The 22,747-nt window shown below is 29.4% G+C and overlaps 1 protein-coding gene across 1 annotated transcript in view; it reads left to right on the top strand.

The window, feature by feature from the left end:
- The first annotated feature begins 14,976 nt into the window (after positions 1-14,976).
- The window catches only part of LOC122268424 (disco-interacting protein 2 homolog C-like), a 120,646-nt gene continuing 112,875 nt past the window's right edge, over positions 14,977-22,747 (top strand). The window contains exon 1 of the mRNA XM_087154802.1: positions 14,977-18,531. The gene's annotated coding sequence lies outside the window, so the exon portion shown is untranslated. The remainder of the gene's footprint in view (positions 18,532-22,747) is intronic.

The following is a 22,747-nucleotide window of genomic DNA, read 5'->3' on the forward strand; positions in this document are numbered from 1 at the left end:
AACATAAGATATTGATTCCTGGCGCTATCTATTTTGGTTATAAATCACTAAACAAAAGTAGCCAGGAAAATAAGATTTTCATGGGACAAACAAATTATTGACAGAAAAAACTATTTTAAACGAAGTTTTAGTAAACAATACCCTCTGCGTATATTCTAGAAATGCTTACATAGGATAAGATAAAAAAAATTAGATTTTGAAAAATGTATGGGAAGTTTTGAAGCTAGTTATTATTGGAAATATTGTTTGGGACATGCCAGGAAAATGACATTTTGATATTCAATTAAATTTCTTAAGTATACAAAACAGTCAATGCTAGTGCAAAGTCATTTTAAAATGCTAACAGCAGTGCTATTAATTATTATTTTTTTAAAAAAAGTTCTTTTAGTATTATAGTATTAGATCTTGGAGCAAGGGACAGTGAATTGTCATGTTTCGTGAGAATCACCCATATATGGTTCAGTCATATAATGTCATTTGACTTAAAGTTTCAAACTTTATGGGACTTAGGTTGAAGTTTTGTCGTTTCATAATTATTGATTCTTCACTTTTATCTAATTTAAAAAACAATCGATTCTTATCAACAATACAGTAATATCATAGAATTCTTGATAGATTTAGGTATCATGTACTAAATTACTGCTGTCAAAAATATGAAACGGCATATTTCTTTTATTTTCATTCCGAGATTTTTAAAATCCTTTTTTTTAAAATTACATGAAGAAAAAAAATTTGAACTCAATTAGAACTCCGTTAATAAGACTTTATAAATTCTACAGTTACAAAAATTTGAACAAAGGAACTATCGACATGTAGATTAAAAATAATTAGTTTCTTATCTACTAAACAGTTTGTTATTTCAGGAATTTTAGAATTTTTCAACATAATTACGCTAAAGAAAACCTTAATAAATAAATTTTATTAATGAAATTTTATGAATGTAAATAGGTGAACATATAGTTGTTTATTACTTAAATCAAACAAAATCTTCTGTGAGACAGATTAGTTGTTGGAATGGATCTCTTTGTACTGTTGATTTACATTTATTTTAATTCATTCAACAGTCAGTTTAATAATCAAAACTGATTGATAACAAATTAACTTAAAATTGTTGTATTTGAATAAAAATATTACGCTCTAATTCTCTTAAGAGATTAAATCTTTAATTTGAAATATTAAGATTGGATTAAAAACAAATATTAAATTAAAATTATGAAAAAATGAGTGTCTTCAAATATCTTCTTAGTAAGAAAAGCTTCCTATTGATAGTTCAATTAGTTATAACATTTTGAAACGTAACAAGCGAAATTAATTTATTGTGTATGAAATATATATTTTTTCATTTAATTAATGTTTTATTACCCATTGGCAAAATGGATACTCTTTTGGGTTGGATGGCGTGCGCACCTTATTTGGACATCACACTTTGCTATTGTGTTCAAGAGTAATCGTAAACAGTGAGCATGCGTCGTCATTGCGTTGCTATGGCGACCGCTCCTGTTGGATAATTTTTTTACAATTCTTTTATTTGTCTTGCTTTTGTTTACTTTTTGATATTAATTAGATATAGTATAAATAGTGATTGATAATCAGGTGCGCTTTGCATCCATTTAACTGAAATAAAATATGTATTTTTTAATACAACATGAAAATTTCATGGTCTTTAAATTTCTATTTTATTTATTTATTTATTTTTTATTCTAGTGCCATTGGAGCTGACACTCTGTTTAACAAACTGGATGTGGAGGGTATGATTGTATTTCATCATCAAATATTATTGAATGTTTTGATCCTGAAAAAAATGGGTAAGTTATTTGTTTCGTCTAATTCAAACAAGTTATAAATAGGTTTAAATTTGTTAAATTTAAAATGCAAATTTTTTTTTCATTATTATAATCATTAAAAACTGTAGTTTTCATTAACTAGTAAAATTTTTTGTTTGAAAAATATGCTTCCGATATTTTAAGTTAACACACAAACTTTAGATATTTTTTCCCTTCAAAATTCTATCATGTGTAAGATTTCAAAAATGTGATGCATTAATTGCATCAAGTATTGAGGTTTATCGTGAATCTTACTTGATTTTTAGTTTAAAAAATTTCAATGCTCTTGAATTATTTTATGAAAAAAAAAATTTTTTTCTCAATAATAATCAAATATCTCTCGAAATCAAAGTTCTCTAATATTAAGTTTTTGAAGTACGAATTTAAGGGACCTTTACTTATCTAATCTCGTATAAGTCTATTATCAGAAAACTCATAACAGGAATTATAGCGATAAGAATTTTTTTTTACTTTTCTGTTATTTAAATGAGCAAAACTGCAAAAAAGAACAAAATAGATGTTATTATTTATTTCTGGTATCAATGCAGAAAAATGAAAAACGAACAACATTTCACCTTATTTTCTTCATCAAATTTTAATTTATTGTGTTAATAAAGCAAGTATGTGTAGACAACCCTTGTTCAGAGTTACCCTCCTCTTTACTTAAGAAAAAAGGTTTTGTTTCCTTCAAGAATCCTGCCGCACGCTTCAAATGAGTGTGTTATTCGTTGGCTACTATTCTGCAATGGCACATATTTAATTTTTGATTTTATTTATCTGGAATGGCATCTTATCTAGTGTTTGATTTTACTTATTTGCAATGGGATCCTATTAAATTTGATCAAGATTGTAATCTACGTTCAGTATTCTCAATATGCGATGGCTCGGGGATAGAGCGTTCTCCCTACAATTAGGTGAACCGGGTTCGAATCCCTGCGATGGCTGGTAGACGCGAATCCGCATCCGGTTTGCACCGACCACCGTGGTGACATGACATATTCTCTGTGGTAAACGGATCATAGGTTAGAGCAGTGGTTCCCAACCTTTTGTGAACCATCGCCCCCTTCTTGGGGTTGGCTGACACACATCGCCCCCTCTTGGGGTTGGCTGACACACATCGCCCCCTCTTGGGGTTGGCTGACACACACCGCCCCTTTCTCTTTTTGCTCAAAAACCATTCATTGCTGCTTGTGAGCAACCAAACGCTAAGCTATATTTGATTTTAATTCAAATTGTAATGCAAATAAGGAGGCAATTTTATCCTGCCATTTTTATTAATTAAAAAAAATTGTGAATTTTTTTTTCCAAAAAGAAATGATATTTAAAACGGAATAATCAAAGCATAAGTACATTTTTTAAAATTCATATTTTAAAATTCATATTTTAATGTAATCAAGAAAAAGTTAAAACGTTAGCAACTAAAATTTGAGAAAAAAATGAAGAGTGAGAAAGTACATTTTTACCACTTCAATGACTGCCCTGTGCTTGGTGTATTTCAGTTAAAGCTTGAATGTCAGGTTTTATGTTCGTCAGATTTAAACGCAGGTCGCAGGTCTCCTTTGAAGCAAATGTCCAACCTATTTCTTTGCTTTCTGAGGAGCTGGACGACAGAACTAAATCCTCTCTCCACTAAATATGTTGACGGTAACGAGATGAGGAGCAGCTCAGTTTGTTTCCGCAATTGTGGATAAGTGTCCATAAGCTTTACCTGAGCTAACTCGTAACCTTATTTTTTAAAGACGACTTTAGCATACTTCAAATCTAAAAACTCAGTCTGCAAAGTGGAAATGAGTTTATCCACAACTTCAAAAGACAAAGGATCGAAAATCCAATTCGGAATTTTTATTTTCATCAAATCTTTAAATCTTGATTCCATATCAGTTTTTAACTGATCAAGGTGATCAGTAAAAATTAAGATTTTATTTTCGAGAATCTCGATATCTGCCATTGAACACTTTCTAAGAGTTGGAAATTGCATTAGCTCTTTGCGACCAATGTTTGACTTGTAGATATCAAACTTGGCGATGAATGAAGATTTGATTCTCTTAGCCTTTATAATGTTCACTTTATTTCCTTGAAGTTTTACGTTGATTTTGTACATTTTTTCAAAAATATCCGTGAGGTACGCAATTTCCAACTTGCGTTGCTTCAAACTCTCACTTAAAACAGGATCAGGGGTGTCGAAAAACTCAGTAACCGAGTCAAACGATTCGAAAAAACGACGCAGTTTCCTTTTGAAAGCCATCTCACATCTGTATGTAGGAGCAAGCGTTCGAAATCTTCATCATTTTCACGGCAAAATTCTCGGAACAAACGGTCATTGAGAGATTGAGCTTTGATTTTATTGATGACAGAAGTAACGAATTGTAAAGTGTCATGCAGGGCACCACTCAACTTTTTTGCAGCCAAATGCTGACGATGAATGACACAATGAATGGTGATGACCTCCGGTACTTCTTTTTTAAGGTGCGCTAGAAGCCCAGTATGACGACCAGACATGGCAGGAGCACCATCTGTTGTACAAGCACTTACATTTGCAAGGGGAATTTCTTTTACCACAAAATAGTCTTTGACCAATTTAAAAATCTACGATCATTTTGTATCAGTGATCAAAGTTCTTGCAAACAACATTTCTTCATTCATCCAATCTCCTTACTCTCATTTATGAATCTCACGTAAGCTAATACAATAGTTTCGTTATCTATCACAGTTAAGTCATCAATCTGCAACGCAAATTTACTTTCTCTCATAAATTTGACGAGTTTGATTCAACATCTCATCAATAAGCCTGGAAACAGTATTATTGCTCAGAGGTTTTATCTTATTGCTCGATTTCTCCCCCAACATGATTTCAACATTTTTTTAGTAGCAGGTAAAATAAGAGTTTACCAATTGTGTGAGGTTTAGAGTTATATAAATGTTTCGTCAATCAATCCGTTTATCCTATTACATGCCTTTTAAAATCGGAGGGATGGGAATGAGACGAGAGAGGAACATTTGAGGAGAAGAAGGTAGTATAAAAGACCATGACTTTTAACAAAAGAGAATTCTTGAAGGTCAGATTTCCGCCAGCGATACCAAAACGTATGACGAAAACGATCCTGAACTTGAAATTTTTTAATTTTTAACTATCGTAATTCTTTGTCTACATAAGAACCATAAGCTTCATATATGTTTCAATTTCGATCTCAAATAGTTTTTGTGTTTAATATTATTTGCAATTTTTATCTTTTGAATACTCGTCGCCCCCCGATCGCCCCCCTAAGGATTATCGCTCCCATGAGGAGCTCTATCGCCCCCAGGTTGGGAACCACTGGGTTAGAAGGCCTAGAGTAGAAGGCCTAGGAGCTTGTTTGTGACGTCACGATCAGAAGGTAGAAAAGAGCGTTGCTCTTTTCTACCTTCAAAGTGATCAGAGGAGGCTGTGAAGATATGAGGATAGTCGATTCCTTATTAGTTTTATTGTGTTTCTTTCATTTTTAAAAGCTAAAAATAAGAATCCAAATTTTTTTATGATCTGAATAATTGTGTATATATAATCTTTGCCTTAATATAATAAATTTAAAATGAATCAATAGAAAAAAAAATCATGATAAAAAAATAAGTAAGTTAACGCAGTTAGAAATTTTAGATTAGTATTTAAAGATTTTTTTTTGGTTATTTTCATAAGATTTATCCAAACCTTTTTTCAAAGGATAAATTTCAATTTTAAACTATTTTAAGAGTAATCAATTATATTAAATAAATATCAATTGATTAAAAATAAAAATATTTTTCTAAGAATTTAAAATTAGTACTTAACATTACATTCATGGAAACAAAATGTTATTGGAAAGAACACTTAACGTAAAATTCTATAAAAAAAGCATAAAAATGTTTATTCTTTATAAACCTTCGAAATATTTATAGCAAATGTATATAATTATTCTGATTTTTTTTTATTTACTGCAGTAAACTGACAAATTAACATCTGTCCCTCTAATTTCTTTCTATGTTCTTTTGTTTAGCATACATGTGATAAAAATGATTTAATATGACTTATTAAATAAGCTGAATCATTACTTTGATGATATAGACTAGAACTTTATGAATGAGGTATTTAAGTATATGAAGATTAATTTTATCATGAAGTATAAGTATGCTTTAATTATGACACAAGCATATATATAGAACAAAAACTTTATTTAAATCAGTAAGGAGAAAATATATATACAAAAGCAAATAACATTTTTAAAAATTTTATTTCAAAACATATATCATTAATTATATCATTACTTGCAATTTCAAGATTACTATACTTCTGAAGAAAACATTGGAAATTTGGTCATTTAAAAATATATGACAATTACAAACATTTTATTTTAAAACATAACCCCATAAAGCAAACAAAAATTTGGAACCAGGGGAAATTTTTACTTTATCAATTTAATTTCATTATAATCATGGGTGCAAAGGCAAAAAATTTCTGACTAAAATTCCCAACATAACTCCCCGACATACAACACATATGCAAAATATCTACAAAGCTCTACCATAATATATAAAATTTATATACTGACCAAAAATTATTTGTTTATTTCTTCCCTTAATAAAATAACAGGAGCATAAAAAGTACACCAATATAAATAATGAATGCAATTTTTATTTATTAAATTATATCATTACTTGCAATTTCAAGATTACCATACTTCTGAAGAAAACATATTGTAAATGTCGTATATTTTTAAATGACCAAATTTCCAAACATTTTATTTTAAAACATACCCCGGAGAGCAAACAAAAATTTGGTAAAAAAATTTCATGGATAATTCAAAGTATTTGCTTACATACTGTATTTTTCCCTGCATGTTAATGAAACAATCTTTTTCGAAAATGCTGCCCGTTGATAAAACTGTTAATATACATGTAAAAGTAACACAGTAAATTACTAATGATTGTATAGTAGTTATTAAATACTTTACTATGTATGAACTATTCAAATTACCCGACACTTTTGCTCCTGTAACAACATATTTTAAAAACTTGTTGATTTTGAGAAATTTAATTATCCGAAAGAAGGAAATGAAAAAGGATAGTAAATTAAATAAAATATTGAATGAAATACAAAAATGTCTTTACATAATCTAAATTTTCCACTTATTTTTTAAATACTATTCTATATTATAAATTAAATCTGGAGTTATAAGTAAATTGCCAATTAAATTTTCCTTTCAGAAAAACACACAAATGTCTCATACTTACGGAGCTTTTAACTATTTTTATGGGATAATAAGAAATATATACTAGTAAAAACAAAATTGTAGTTTCTTGAAATTGCAGTTTCTGATAATATGTACCACAAAATATAATGTAAATAATGCAAAGTAGTTGCATTACATCACCCAATAATTAAAACTAAGAAAAGTTTTGAAAGCAAACAAGAAGTTTATGAAAAAAAGACTATTATTTACAATACATTTTTAAAACTTTAAAAACATAAGATTAAATTGAAGCTTTAAATTCCTATAACCTTCCTATTAATAATTTTACAATTTATGATAATAATTAAATATTTGTTTTTAAAAGGGGTGATGAAAAACAATCTACTTTAGGAAAGCATTAAAAGTGATAATCCTTGATAATTTAAATAAGTGTGATAATTTAGTGATAATTTAAACATATGTGATAATTTAAACATATGTGATAATTTAAACCTTGAGTGATAATTTAAACATATAATAAATCTTTATAAATTTAAACAAATATTCTTAGTTAAAAGTTAAATACAAATTTTAAATATTTTTTGCATAAACGAATCACACCACAATTTCTGCAGTTGTGTGTCTTGGGGGAAGAAATACATTGTGATTATCATCATATTTCCCTCGACACAAGAGAACACAACAAGCATAAATCATGATTGATGCCTGAAAAATAAACAGACATTAAGACTCATGGCTGAAACTAAAATATTAATTTATCAACACTTACCTTAATTTGTCATTGGAATAATGAAAATAAAAAAAAATTGTTTTACTTTCTAAAAAATATGTTAAAAAATATTTTTCTTAGTTATCTGAATCTTACATAAATTTTCTAAAGTTTTGGTTAATATAAACAAAGTTCTGCTAAATGTAGTCAACAATCTGTAAAATAAGTGTTCAATTAAGTAATTTATTCACTAAAATTTTCTTTATTCAAAATACTTAAAATTACTTTAACAGCACACTAGAAGAACTGTAAGTTAACAATGACACCAAACCTTGATATAGAATTAGAAACAAATATTTTTATCCCCGAACATTGGTACATTTAGAAATTCTTCAATATTAAAATTCTTCTCAGGCATATTTAAAATTCTAATAACTAAATATAAACAAATGTAACTTCTATCAGCATTCTTCAGATAAACACATATGGTATTTTTTTACTAAAATTTGTTTAAATTTAATTTCCTTAGAGTTAAAAATAACTACTTTTCATCACCAATACAGTTTAAATTTCTTTGTAATTCTTGTCTAAAGTAGTTTTAAAATATTGGTAAAATTATACCAACTGCTAATTCTACATTTCAAATTATTTAGTATTTTTACTGAGAAAGATATATACAAGTCTCTAATCTAACATACATAATGTACAAAACATTACAAACATCTTATTAGTATTTCAAGAAATTGCATATTTTATTCTTACAAACACTAAGAAGTTTAGCAGTAAAACATATTGGATTGTAACTAATATATTTTAATATGCTTATATAAATGTATAATTCAAACATATTTTAACCGATTTATTGAAATGTATATTTTATAAACAATTCTAGGGCAACTTAAAATCTTGAGCAGTCTATTTAAATCGCTTAGATTCATTTAAGATGCTTTAGCTCATGAAGTATGAATATAAAATACAATCGAATGCTTTTGTAATTTTGCATTTGAATACTAAATTATGTTATTTTATAATTCAAATAGATCAGATAACACATATAAATACATTAGAGACTCAATAACGTCTCACAACATAACACCAAAGCAAGTTAAATTATATACGTGCTTTCAATCCGATTTCAAACTTAATTTACAAAATAGTATTAGAGAAAAATCTATTGAAATCAAACATAACACATTCATAAAAAAAAAATAGTAACTTTTACTTACTTCGATATCTCTTTCGATCTTCGATATAAAATCAAATTTTGCTGCAAAATTCAAGTGTAAACAACGCTCGTCAATGGCGTTCCTATGTTAGAGCTACAGACGCTATTGCCCTCTCTTCGTGTCGTCACGGAGTTGAAATCGTTGAGCCAGCAGGCCTTGACTTTCTAGTAGGTGTGGTTAGAGTCCCTTTGCCGTTAAGCTAACCGTGGGATGTTCTTGTGGTTTTTCTCTCCACGTAACGCAAAGGCGGGCTAGTTCCCTCAAAAAAGTCCTCCATGAAGGCAAAATTTCTCCCAATACTTGATCCAGAAGTTTCCTTGTCTTCTGGATTGAGTGTAAAATTAGAAAGCTACGGAGTTGAACGTTAGTAGTCGTAAACCTATAAATTGGTTCGGCTGTTCAATGACTGTTATAATATAAATAACATAAATAACTATTCTGCAGTATTTTCCGGTCTACTATAAGGTTGTTTTATGGTTAAATATGCGTACTTGCTTGTAACGACAGGCTTTCTAAGACGACAATCTACTTGTTACTACGGATTGTCGTTATTGCGAACTTTTATTGAATTATAATTTAATGTTAAAACAATAACAATGACTAGAGCAGGGATGGGCAAACTCTTTTGGTCGAGGACCAAAAATCGAAAAAGAAAAGTTTGTTGGGCCGAGTAAAAATTTTTAAAATAAAGAAACAATATACAAGTTTTATTTTAAATATTTTATGAGAGGAATAAAATTGCGGTTTCATTTTTATAAGTTCCTTATATTGAGGTTCGAAGTGAGATGTACTTATTTCAAGGCTAAATGCTTGTATGTTATTCTACTTCTGAAATTATTTTTTCTAAGGTTCATAGTTTAAAAACATTTGTTCACATATATTAGATGAAGCAAACATAGCACTGATTTTCTGGGCATGAGATATTAAATTTTGGAAACTAGCTTTTGGTAATGATTTGTAAAACTCAAACTTTGACACATTTAGAAACTGCTATAGAATATTGTTAAATTGAAACTCAATTAATTCAAAGCTCCAAATTCGATATCACTGCTTCACAATTTACGTTGAAAAGCATATTAAAAATATCTAATCACTGACATCTGAAACTCAAAATGGAGTTTTTTCAAGATAGATTTATAATTCTTATGCTTTTCCTTATTTACTGTGGGTATTGAATTTAACCTCGAGAAATGATAAAAGTCGTTTTCAGTTAGTTGCAACTGAAACAAATTAAGCTTCAATTTAAAAGCTTTGAAATGGGCCCAGATATCCTCGATCAATTGATTTATCCCTTGCATCTTAACATTCAAGTTGTTCATATGACAAAAAAGATCTGACAAAAATGCAGAGACTTTCAAATTTAAAAGTCTTTCCTTAAACTCACGAAAAATATCACATCTCATTATAGTTCCTTTTAAAGAACGCACGCACGCCTGTTCCTCGGTAATTTCAAAGTTCTCATCAACAGCTTTTATAAATAACACTAATTGAGCAGTATCATTTATATCAGTGCTTTTATCCATAGCTATTGAGCAAAATGTTAATTGTGCAATTTTTGACTCTAATTGTGATATCAAATTTTAATCGATGGCTTCTATTCTAGATGTCACCGTTTTTTGCGATAAGCCTCAAAATTATTTTTCATGTCTGGACATAAAACATCACAAACATGGAGCATACATTATTTAACAAACTCGCCACCACCCAAAGATTTATTATTTTTAGCGATATAAATATTGCATGCTACAATGCAATTTGCATTCGTAGCTGCTTCTTGAACACTGTTTATCTTGAAAAAATTTTGTCTGTCTGATAATTCTTTAAGAAGACTTTTTGCATTTTGTCTTCTTTCACATTCAGACATTGCTTCGTAGTTTACATTCTTGTGCTTGACAGCAAAATGTCGGTTAATATTGTATTCATTAAAAACTGCTACAGCTTCATTGCAGATAAGACATACTGGTTTATCATTTACAACTGTAAAAAAATATTTCTAAATTCATTCATCATTGAACGCACCGCACTCTGCATCAACTTTACGTTTTTAGTAGCCATTTTGGGGTTAAAAAATATTTCAAAGAACTCAAACAAGTACTAGCTATTTTATACATTTTATAACTTCCATTATTTACAATAACGTTATATGTGTGCAATCTTTCAATATGCAATAAATTATGTTGTAGCTCGCCCCGGCAGAGAAATCGGCTTGTTGGAGCTTAAAATGCGCAGTCTGCCACATGTGAAGTACAATTCACCTATTTTGGATTCAGTATGTCTGCTCCTCGAGAAAGACAAACGCCCGTTGGCGCCTATCTACTGCTATCCTATAAAGAACTTATGCTTTCATCATTTTACCAATTGAAGCTGTCTATTTCCATCAATTTATGTTTTATAGAGAAAAAAAAATAGCGAAAGTAAAAAGGTTACAGTAGTTTGTTAAAAAAAAAAAAGAAAGAGCAAAAATTGATTTAAACACAGTAGACAAGAAAATGGATGCATAATGTATATTTATATTCGCTACGGATCGGCAAGTTAAAATTCTATCCGCGGGCCGGATAAAACCTTACTACAGGGCGTAGTTTGCCCACCCCTGGACTAGAGTGAAAAAGTGTGACGTCATTCATACCACTGACTTGTATTGCAAACCGCGAAGATAAATGAATGTAGAGCAATGTAACCAGCAAAAAGCGGTTATTTTGAAGTGTGTTGCAGAAATCCTGAAAAAAAAAATTTTTTTTTTGCAAGTGGTAATTTGGTATTAAGGCAAAATTTGTTTAATGTAAGGATTTATTAATGTAAATGATAGCTTTTTCTGTAAGTAATTATTTCAATTATGAAAAATGTTAGTGATAATCTTCAGTTCTAAACATAGATTTTTAACTTATCAATTTATGGTTCATATTATTAGACTTTTGGGAAATGCCATGCTACTGCTTTTTAACATTTTCAGTTTTTGCGAATAATAATTTATGTATAAATGCACGAAAGGTTGAGCAGGCTCACAAGTACCTATTTTCCAATTTTATTTTAGCTGGTTTTAAATAAAACATTCTGAAAATTTCCTGATAATTAAGAAAATCTATATTTTTGTTTTTAGAATGTTAAAAAATAATTCTTGAACACATTAATAAAGTGAACTAACTTTCGATTTTGAAACTTTCTATTTATTTTTCTATTTAAAGAGATGCCGACCATTACCATTTATCCGTAATTGTTACTGTTTCGTAATAAGAATTACGGTTGAGTAATAAAAATGTCAATTTTTGAGAATTTTTGTAATATTCTGTTAAAAATGGACTAGAGTGTAATAGTGTGACGTCATTGATACCACTGAATGTTGACTTGTATTGCAAACCGAGAAGAAAAATGATTGGTAGATCTAAGTGACCAACAAAAAGCGCGTTATTTAGAAGTGTGTAGCAGAATTCCTGAAGATAAAAGAATTTTTCTTCTGCAAGAAGAAAAGTAACTTAGCTGTTGATCGCTCTCATTACTATCTTCAATCTTTAAACTTAAAGGGTGAAGATAGTAAGAATAATAAAAAATGAAATTGTGTTGATTTCTAACTTTCCTGCGCATGAATATCAGAAATAAATAATAATGCTGTTATTTCTTTATTTTTGCTTTTTTTCATTACTCACTAGAACAGCAGCAAAAACGCGTTTTCCTCTTTTTTTTTCTCTTTTGAAATAGAGGAAAGAATAGTGGTAGTTTTTACTTTTTACGAATGTAATTTTTTTTTGTTGGTCTCTTTGTTGCTCGCTTGGAAACTGGTAGTAATAGGCGGTTTCTCGTTATTACAGTATGAGGTTAGAAATTTTAAGATTTAGATTTATCATTTCAAAAAAATTATTTAATCTCTAATGATTTTATAAAGAAACATTTGAAATTAAAAACTCTATAACGAAAGATTTGGAAAGGTACTGAATATACTTTTGATAATTGACAAGAACGGTTAAGGTTCATAAAAGCTGATTCTCAAAAAAAAAATCCTCAGGGATCTTTCCCAAACCGTCGCCAATAGCCCATTATGCAGCTCTAGTGCGACGTAAAATGAACTACAACAAGAACAACCGTAAGCTATGTTTCTAATAAACCAAGTTTCATTCCAAAGTGAATTTTCCAAGCCGAGCCCTTCCCTAGTAAATTCATTCTGTTAAACTAATATTTTAATTTTAAAAAAAATTGACTTCACTATATGATTTATTGTGGTGATTACTAATTTATTTATTTTAAATGTGAATATCTCGCCTAAGTTCTATTTTTAACTATAAGATGACTATTTATTCTTTGCCTTAATTATGTTGGTAACTCTGCCATGAGAATACAAGTTAATATAAGCGATCACTGTAACTCTTACGGATATATTTTTTACAACCGTCGTTGATTAGCAGACCCAAATTTTAGATTTATGACTACTAATGTTTAATTCCACAGCCTTGTAATTTTGAACCCAATTCAGAAGACAAGGAAACTTCTGGATCAAGTCTTTTCATTTTATTTTATAACCGTCGTTAAACAGCCGACCCAAGTTTATGGGTTTACGACTACTAATGTACAACTCCCTAGCCTTGTAATTTTGAACCCAATCCTGAAGACAAGGGAACTCCTGGATCGAGTATTGGATGAAATTTGCCTTCGTGGAGGACTTTCTGATGGAGCTAACCCGCATTTGCGTTACATAAAGAGGAAGACCACGAGATCTTCCCACGGTTGTCCTGATGGCAAGGAAACTTTGACCCAGGATCCGTCTACCACTGAGGATATTTCACACCAGCACTGTGGTCGGTGCAAGAAGCATGCGGTATTCGTATCGACTGGGATTCGAACCCGGTTCGCCTCAAATGGATCAAGTATTGGGAGTAAATTGCAGAATTAATGAAAGATTACTTAAATGTTTCATTTTGCACTTTAGTATTAAGGTTACAACTGAGAACTAATTTTTATAGTTTTGAACAGTTTCACGACTATAAAAATCCACAGCAGTAGACTACACAATTCAACGTATTTTTGAAAACTGGAAAAATGTTTTTTCTCTTCTATTTTTAAGTAAATCTTGTTTAAATAAAGCATGTTATGCTTAAGGAACTAACTATTTTTCTTAAAAATGGAAACATTAATAAGTATTAATGCATGACAGCAGTGTACATTTAATCAAAGAATGTTATGCTTAAGGAACAAACTATTCTTCTTAAAGATGGGAAAAAATTAACGAGTATTAATACATGACAGCAGTGCTCACTTTTGATTGCCCATTATCAATAGAGTTTAATTTTTTAAATTTTTTCTCCCTAGAATCTGAAGGAAAACTTCTGAGAACTCCAGTAAGTACCCGCCTGACGTACATGAATGAAATCAGTGTAGAGTAACTGAATATTGTCGGTAAGTTTTAATTCACTTTAAAAGATTTCTTACTTGGCGTTCAGAAAATGGTTACGTACTTGGCAATGTTAGTAAGTCAACTCTCACTTGTAAGGTAAGACACTTATTTATCCTTAAGTTCTGCATGGTGCTATACTAGAAGCAAACACTCATTTATTATTTGCAAGGAGGTAGTGGCTTTTTTAAATGCTTTTTTTTTTTGGGTTGAAACTAGAAACAATTTTATTCGATTATTTTTTACCTGATGGTTAGTTAATTTTCAAATGTGCCGCTCGCTAATAAACTTTCGAGATTTTCCCTCTTTTAAATCGCATGTTCCGACTTTCGATCGTTTCGTTTTACTATTGTTTCATCATAAAGCGTTTTCCGCTTCTTCCACATTATTCTAATTTTTTTTCAGGTTTTAATCAGGTTTTCGAGTTATTTAGTATTTTTTCTCTTAGTTTTTCTTTCCTATTTGTGTTCCAAACTTTCTCTTTCAATGCCTGTGTTCCAATTTTTTTCATCCAGTGTTTATATTTTTAAATTTGTCATTCTGTGTTTGTGTTCCAAATTTTTTCATCCTGTGTAAGTGTTAAAATTTTTTTTACCCTGTGTTAGTGTAGCTTTTTCATCCAGTGTTTGTTTTCGAAATTTTTTTTGTCCAGAGTTTGTGTTCCAAATTTTTAAATTAGTGTTTGTGGTCCAAATTATTTTCTTCCGTGTTTGTGGTCCAAATTTTTGTCTTCAGTGTTTGTGGTCCAAATTTTTGTCTTCAGTGTTTGTGGTCCAAACTTTTGTCTTCAGTGTTTGTGGTCCAAATTTTTGTCTTCAGTGTTTGTGGTCCAAATTTTTTCTTCCAGTGTTTGTGGTCCAAATTTTTTCTTCCAGTGTTTGTGGCTCAAATTTTTTCATCCAGTGTTTGTGGTCCAAGTTTTTTTTTCTGCTTTTAATGCTTTGTTCAATTTTTATGTTCAATGTGTGTTCAAACTTTTTCAGTGTTTTTGTAACAATTTTTTTCCCTTTGTGTTTTTCCAATTTTTTTTTACCAAATGTCTGTGTTAGTTTTTTCACCCCTTGCTTGCATTCCGATTTTTTTCACCCAGTGTTTCTGTTCCATATTTTTTCGTTCAGTGTTTGTTTTGCAATTAGTTTCTTTCAATATGTCTTTAAGTGTGTTTTGCATTTTTTCAATGTTTTCTGCAGCTTTTTCCAATTGGTTTTTCGAATTCGAACCTTTTGATCCAGTTCATTCAATCAAATTCCCCCTTTGTTTCGTCGCTTTGTTTTTTGAACGACTCCCTCTTTATGCATTTGTTACGTGTTCAGTTTTTCTCAATATTTTCAATTTTTTGCATCAAATTTTTTTCATTTTTCTTATTTAAGCTTTTGATCTTTCTAGTTTTTCATTTTTTTTTTAAATATTTTCTACCATTTACCGTTTATAATTGTTTTTCTGGTTTATTCATTTGCCTTTTCATAATAAAGATTGAATTTTTTTTATTTCTAAGATATAAGATTTTTATTTCCTGGGTAAGTTCTTTTTTTTCTACTTTCCGTCTGTGTTCTGTTTTTATTTTCAGTATATGTTACAAATTTTATTTTCCAACTTGTGTTTTTAATTTCTTTTTCGAAGTGCATTTCAATTTTTTTCTTACAATGTGTGTTTCATTTTTTTTCTTTCGATTAATGTTTCAATTTTTTTGATTTCAATGTTTGGTCCCTTTTTTATTTTCCATGCCATGGTTCAACTTTTCTCACTCAGTATTTGTGAAACAACTTCTTTATTTATCCAGTGTCAACTTTTCATCTAGTTCTCAACTTTTTCATCTAGAGTTTGTGTTCAAAATATTTTGATCCTGTGCTTGCGCTCCAAATTTTTCCATCCAGTTTTTGTGATCCAAATCTTCCAGAATTTGTGTTCCAAATTTTCCATACAATATCTCTGATCCAATTTTTTTTTACTTCCAGTGTTTGAGTTTTAAATGTTTCGATTTCTTTTTATCCAGTGTGGGGCTCCAATTAGTTGCTTCGAATTAATTAGTTCCAATTAGTTGTGTATGCATGTGTTTTTCCAAAGTGTGTGCCATATGTGTGTTTTGAATTTTTTTAATATTTTCCGATTGCTAAAATTTTTTTTCAAATGCATTCGATCCAATTTGCAATTTGTTTTATCGCCTTGTTTAAGCAGTTCTTTATGTACGGTTTTTACGTATTCCTTTTTTCCATATTTTAAATTTTTTGTATTTAATTTTTTCATTTTCTTCAATTTTGTTTTCGAATTGCCCAATTGTTTTTTTTAAATTTTTTCTAGGATTCCCTGTTTTTTAATTATTTTTCCTGTGTTATTCATTGAGTTCCAGCTTTTCATTCGATTTTTTTTAATATAGATTCTGTTATTTTTTTCAATATATCTGTTTGCATTCCTAGTTTGTGTTCTGATTTATTTCCGGTGTGTGTTCAAAATTTTATTTTCCAATATTTTTTTAAAACTTTTAATTTCTAATTTAGAATTGTAAGTTGCAATTTTATTTTCTTTCAATGTGTATTTCATTTTATTTTTCTTTCAATGTGTGTTTAAATTTTTTCTGCTTTCAATGTTTGGTTTAATTTTTAATTTCCAATTCATGTTTCAAACTTTTTACAATATTTTACGTAACATTTTTTTTTTCAATCCTGTGGTTGTGTTCCAAATTTTTTCACCTCTTGTATTCGTTTCAATTTTTTTCACCCAGTGTTTGAGTTTCAAACTTTTTATCCAGTGTTTGTGCTTGAAATATTTTCATCCAGTGTATGTTATCCAAATTTTTTCGTCCATTCGTGCTACTACTTTTTCTTCCCCTGTTTGTATTCCAATTGTTCCAATTTGTTTCTTCCAATGTGTGTGTGTGCTTTATTTTTTTCAGTGTGTGCTTAAAGTTTGTTTTGCATTTTTTTAAACTTTTTTCTGTAGCTTTTTCAGTGTGTTTTTCGATGGGTAATACTTTCATTGAAACAAAACTGCTTGAACTCACCGATGTTTTATCGCCATATTTGATTTTTCGTAGCTTCCATCTCTGTTTATATACGTGAATCACTTTGCTTTCGGTGTTCCATATTTTCCGCTTTTCAGTTTTTTTTTTAAGAAATTTATTTTAAAAATTTGTATTTAATTGTTTTCATGTTTCATATTTTCCTTTTTTGATTAGTCTAGTTTTCTTTTTTACTGGTTATTAATTTACTATTTACTATTACTTATTCAATTCCAATATGTATTCTCTTTTCATTTCAGATGAAAGTTTTTATTTTTTCAATGTGTATTTGATTTTTGCCCATGTTTTTTATTGTTTTTTTTCAATGTTTTTCTTCCTTCTAAGTTTTTTTAGCTTCTTGAATGAGTGTTTTGTTTTTCCAAATGGTGTATCACATTTTTTCCAATGTTTCTTAGATTTTTTCCATTGTGTACTCTAGTTGATTTTGATTGGTAAAATATTTGTGTGTGTGCATCTGATCAAATTCATATGTTTTTATAGACCCAACAACGTGTTTCGCATTACCCGTCCTTGCTTACGTGTGATTTTAAATTTTCACAGGTTTAACTTTTTTTTAAATCATTTTTTCAACCGTTTTATTTTTTTGTACATAATTTCTCGTTAATTCTTCCTCTTTTTCTGTTTTATTCCAATTTTTTATAGTTTCAAATTCTTTTTAGTTTTTTTTTTATGTTTGCAGATTTTTATATGTATTTAAATTTTTTATTTTCTCCCCAAAATTTTTATTTCTAATGTATCTGATAGATTTTTCTAGAATTTTTCTTTTAAAGTTCTGCTTTTTTCAGGTTCTTATCCGATGTAAAATAGTTTTTCACCCCATGTATGTTATAGTTTTTTTTCTCCACTCTGTGTAACTTAAGTGATTATTTTCAGTCGTTATTCTTGTACTGTGTTTCAATTGCTTTTAATGTCGTTAACGTTTACTTTTTCCAATTTTAATTTTTCTATGTTTTTTTTGGAACTTTAAATTGTTTGTTATTAATCCTGTCTCTAGTTTATACTAAGCTTTGTAGGACTAATTTCTGCTCAATAAACCGACAAATCGAGAACAACCTGACGAAGTGAGATGTTTGATGTTTGGAATCTGCCGGACTGAGATGAATCCATTTTCTTTTAAATTGCCTGCTATGAAATGATGAAGCTAAAAAAGATGATTTTTTGATAATTGAATCTTCAGCTGTAAGTACAGTTTAATTTTTAATCTATTATGTCAACGATTTCAAATCTTGCTTTTAATTTTAAATATGATCACAAATTTCACGCTACAGTTTTTTTTATGCAATTATATAGATTTTAAAGTTAAAATTTAATCCAAAAAAAAATGAATTATATATTTTGCAGTGCGAAAAAAAAAAGAAACTAGTCACCCCTAATGATCTAATCTTTACGTTCTGAGACTCAATCTTAATACGTACCATTAGGGAAACCATTGGGAAAACGTGGGGCAAATTAATTAGCGTAGACGATATTTTAAGTTACGAAATTAGACACAAAAACGTACGGTCTTTCTCGACGGATTCTGGCACCCAAGATATAGGAGGAAGGCGCAATCTGTGAAATTTGGTCCCCATACTTTGGTCAGGAAAACAGTTCAAAGTTTTGACCCCTTCATGCTAGTTTTGCTTTTTGCGTATTTCAACATATCGCCAGATTTTTTTAAAGTGAAATGAAACATTTTTGCCTGCAATTATAAATTTCGTTTATCCAAAGATAATTCTATGCAAAAATATTATTATTTGTTATTTTTTATTGTTTTATTTAAAAATAGTCTAAAATTTTTGAACTGTAGGATATACAATTTCGTATTTTAAAAAAAAATAATTTTACATTGCAAAATACAAAATTTGTGCGAAATTGGTCAAAAAGTTCCTGAGAAATCTTATTTAAAAAAAGTCGTACCGTAAACCGGGCGAGTCTACCCATTTTAGTTTTATTTAAATTTCACTATTTTAAATTGCAAATAAAAAATTTTTTACCGACGGAGGACTTAGTTCAGACTTTAAGGAAGATGGCGCTGTAGTAGTTTGATTCGTGTTTATTTATTTGGTGTCTTTTTAACCGACCTGTTCAAACGTCTATTGAGAGATTTGTATTGAAAATCTGCAAACTTTTAGTTGGTGCTCCGTAAGTATATTATTATTATTACTATTTTCACTTTGGTTAAGTGATAAGCTTATCTAAGACTAAGATTACATTACTTTTATTTGAAAAAAAACAAAAAGAATGTAATTTTGCTGTTGTAAACAAAAAGCCAGAATTCGCGGGGCGAGTCGACCCATTCGTATTTAGTTTTAATAAAGCATAATAATATAATTTAGAACTTTGTTTATATTAAAATTAAGTAATTTTAAATGAATTTGAGCATATTATTTTAATTCTGCATTGATGAATTTATCATTAATAAGAAAATTTATAGGTTAAATATAAATGTAAATATAAAATATGTTTATTTTACCTATTTTTTCAATTTTTATATTACAAAATTAACTTTTTTTATTTAATGCAAGTTAAATAAATTATTATTTATAAAATATTATTACCTCCCAAAAGAATGGGAAAAGGATTTTTCATGATTCCCAATGTTTGAATTTCGATTTTGTTAATAATCTTTAATTATTATTATTTATTAATTATTTAATTGTAAATTTATATTAATTTTAATTTATTTTTATCAACAATAATCAGAAAAAAATGTTATTTCATAATGTTAATGATTATAAAAACAAAACTGTGATCAAAATGTGATAATCGATCAAATACTCAATTTGTGTTATTTTATGAATAAAAAAATGGAATATATAATAAAGTTATGAATTTTACTTCATTAATATCCTATATAGTAACTAAAATAACAATTTAATAGTAAAATTTGATTATTTACAATTTTAACATTCATTTTAGTAGAATGGGTAGACTCGCCCCATACGAGAGATTTGTCAGCAGTTCTATAAAAATATACAGTAACAGCGTAACTGTTAATATTTGCTAAAATCGATTTCACAGCTTTAAAGAGGGATAAATAGCGATTCCGAAACACCTATTAAAAGCTTTTTTTCTTTAATATATACAAAAGTTTGACCACTTGAAAGTTGACAAACTGAAAAATTGGGTAGACTCGCCCCGGTTTACGGTATATAAAAATTCGATTTCTCAGGTACTATTCGACCGATTTTACTGTACTTTTGTATCGAATCACTGTAATTTGATTCGCTAATTTGATTTCGTAAATTGAAATCACTGCAATTTTGTAATTGACCGATTTCACTGTAACATGGAAAATTTGCCATGTAAAATCACATTACATGGTGTGAAAAATTGTATGCCTTATAATTCAAAATTCTTTCAACTAGGATAATAAAAAATAATAAATGTTTAATAAAAGTTAATTTTTTGCATGAAACTATCTTTATGTAACCGAATTTTATAATTTTGTGAAAAATTTTCTCATTTCGCTTAAAAAGTTCCCGAAATATGGGGAAATATGCTAAAATTAATATTTAGGAGTCCAAACTTCGGATTGCTGTCCTGATCAAACTATGAGGACCCTATTTCCCAGATTGCGACTACCCCCTGCTTCTTGAGTGTCATAAATCTAAATCCGTATTTTATTAAAAAGTTCGACTTTCATTGAAAAAAATTGTAAAATTAGCATTAAGAGGCTCATACCATCAACCGCTTTTCTGACCAAGCAATTGCGGCCATAATGCGGTTACTGTTTTTATTTTGAGGGTGAGGAATTTAAATCCGAAAAAAGGTATGATTATTAAGAGAAAGTACATTTTTGTTTCCGATTTCGAAGCTTAAAATATCGTCAGCATTAGTTAGCATATTTGATATCACTCCATCGAATTATTAAGATAATCCTAGAATGTGAAGATCCGATTCGTTGTTCGGGTGGATAGTTTATTTTTTGCCCTCTATACATACACTATTTTATGCAACTTTCTTAATAAAAAAATAAGCACTTTTATTATAGTTTCTTCAAAATTTTGAGGTCCCCTTATAGGGAGATTTCGCACTTTTAAGTTAGCTTTCGTTCGCTCCTGTAAATAAAATTGAAGCAACTGCGCATGCTCGTATTTATTTTATATGATACCTATCTTTAAGTTGGCAAGATTTAAGTTTTGTTGGCTTGACAAAGCTGCAAGCACGCTGTTTATAGCTGTTAAATGTTATCTGTTTAAGCCTGCCTTCGAACTGAAAGCGTGAACCTAGAATGCGTATGTTAAGAAATACATTGATGAAATTTAGAAATGAATCCTGTATCCTCGCAACCATTGGTTCATTCAATGAAAATATAATTTTATTGGTTTTTGTTTATGGCAAAAAATTATGGTTGTCTAATTTCATTAAGGCCACAAGAAACTAGGTATATTTTCGCTATTTCAAAATTATATTTATCTTAACTATGTAATTTGGTTTAAATAAGTTCAATAAGCAATAGAATTTTTATAATATTTTTTAAATATTAGTAATAAGCGTCATTATTCATCGCTGAATTCATCAAAATCTATAATCTACCAAATTTTTTTACTCAAAGATCGGACGTTTTACGTTGAGCAAAGCATCTTGAGTCGTATGCTGCAGCTTTCAAGAAATAGTCTATAGTTTGTCTAAAGTAAGAACTCCCCTAGCCATTCGTCTGGACTTGTGGCGGTGACTATGGTAACGAGGCATAACTATGTCAAGTAGGTGTGTGAGGTCATTGCTTAGGACAAGTTATGGCTCAAATCGGCGAGAGAAAGTGAATCTTTTTTTTTCTCGGTCTAATGTGTTATCTCTAAAGGGAAGAGAAGCTATCCTCCCTGAAATGAGCTATTCTTGTTTCCATTAGCAGCAGACAGCCTCATACATTACAGCGGGGGGAGTTCTTACCTTAGACAAACTATACATCCATTGTAAATATTTGTTTTGAATTTGTGGTCAAAGTTAAAATGATATTCCTCTACGTTAGTGTTTTTAACTAATGGATTTTTCCCTTACGTAAGTTTGATATTTTTCACGAGCGCATTTCAACAGAATTGACGCATGCGCACTGGAAAAGTGCAAAGCACAGAAGAGAGCGTTACATTCAAAACACGCGTTAGCTGAATTGTGACCTACAAAAATAGGCGAAATGTAGGAAATCTTTAGCTCACGTGACAAAAATTTCTGTCTAAAACAAGCTTTAAACGATTTTTGAGCTAGAAGGAATGAAGCTTAAATTCAACTTCCCTATAATTTTCCCCTTCGAAATAAAATTTTCTGCTGTAGCTCTTAACTGATAGAATCCGAAAGTATCAAGTACAGGGCTGCGTGCCGGTGTTATTATTTAACCTACTCATGTTAGGACAACAAAAATTTTCTTAAGATATGGTTCGAAAAAAAAACTAAAAAAACGCATTTTTTACCACAC

Source organism: Parasteatoda tepidariorum, chromosome 11 (assembly GCF_982258835.1).
Source record: "Parasteatoda tepidariorum strain Cologne lab strain chromosome 11, Ptep-v5.0, whole genome shotgun sequence".
NCBI lineage: Eukaryota > Metazoa > Arthropoda > Arachnida > Araneae > Theridiidae > Parasteatoda > Parasteatoda tepidariorum.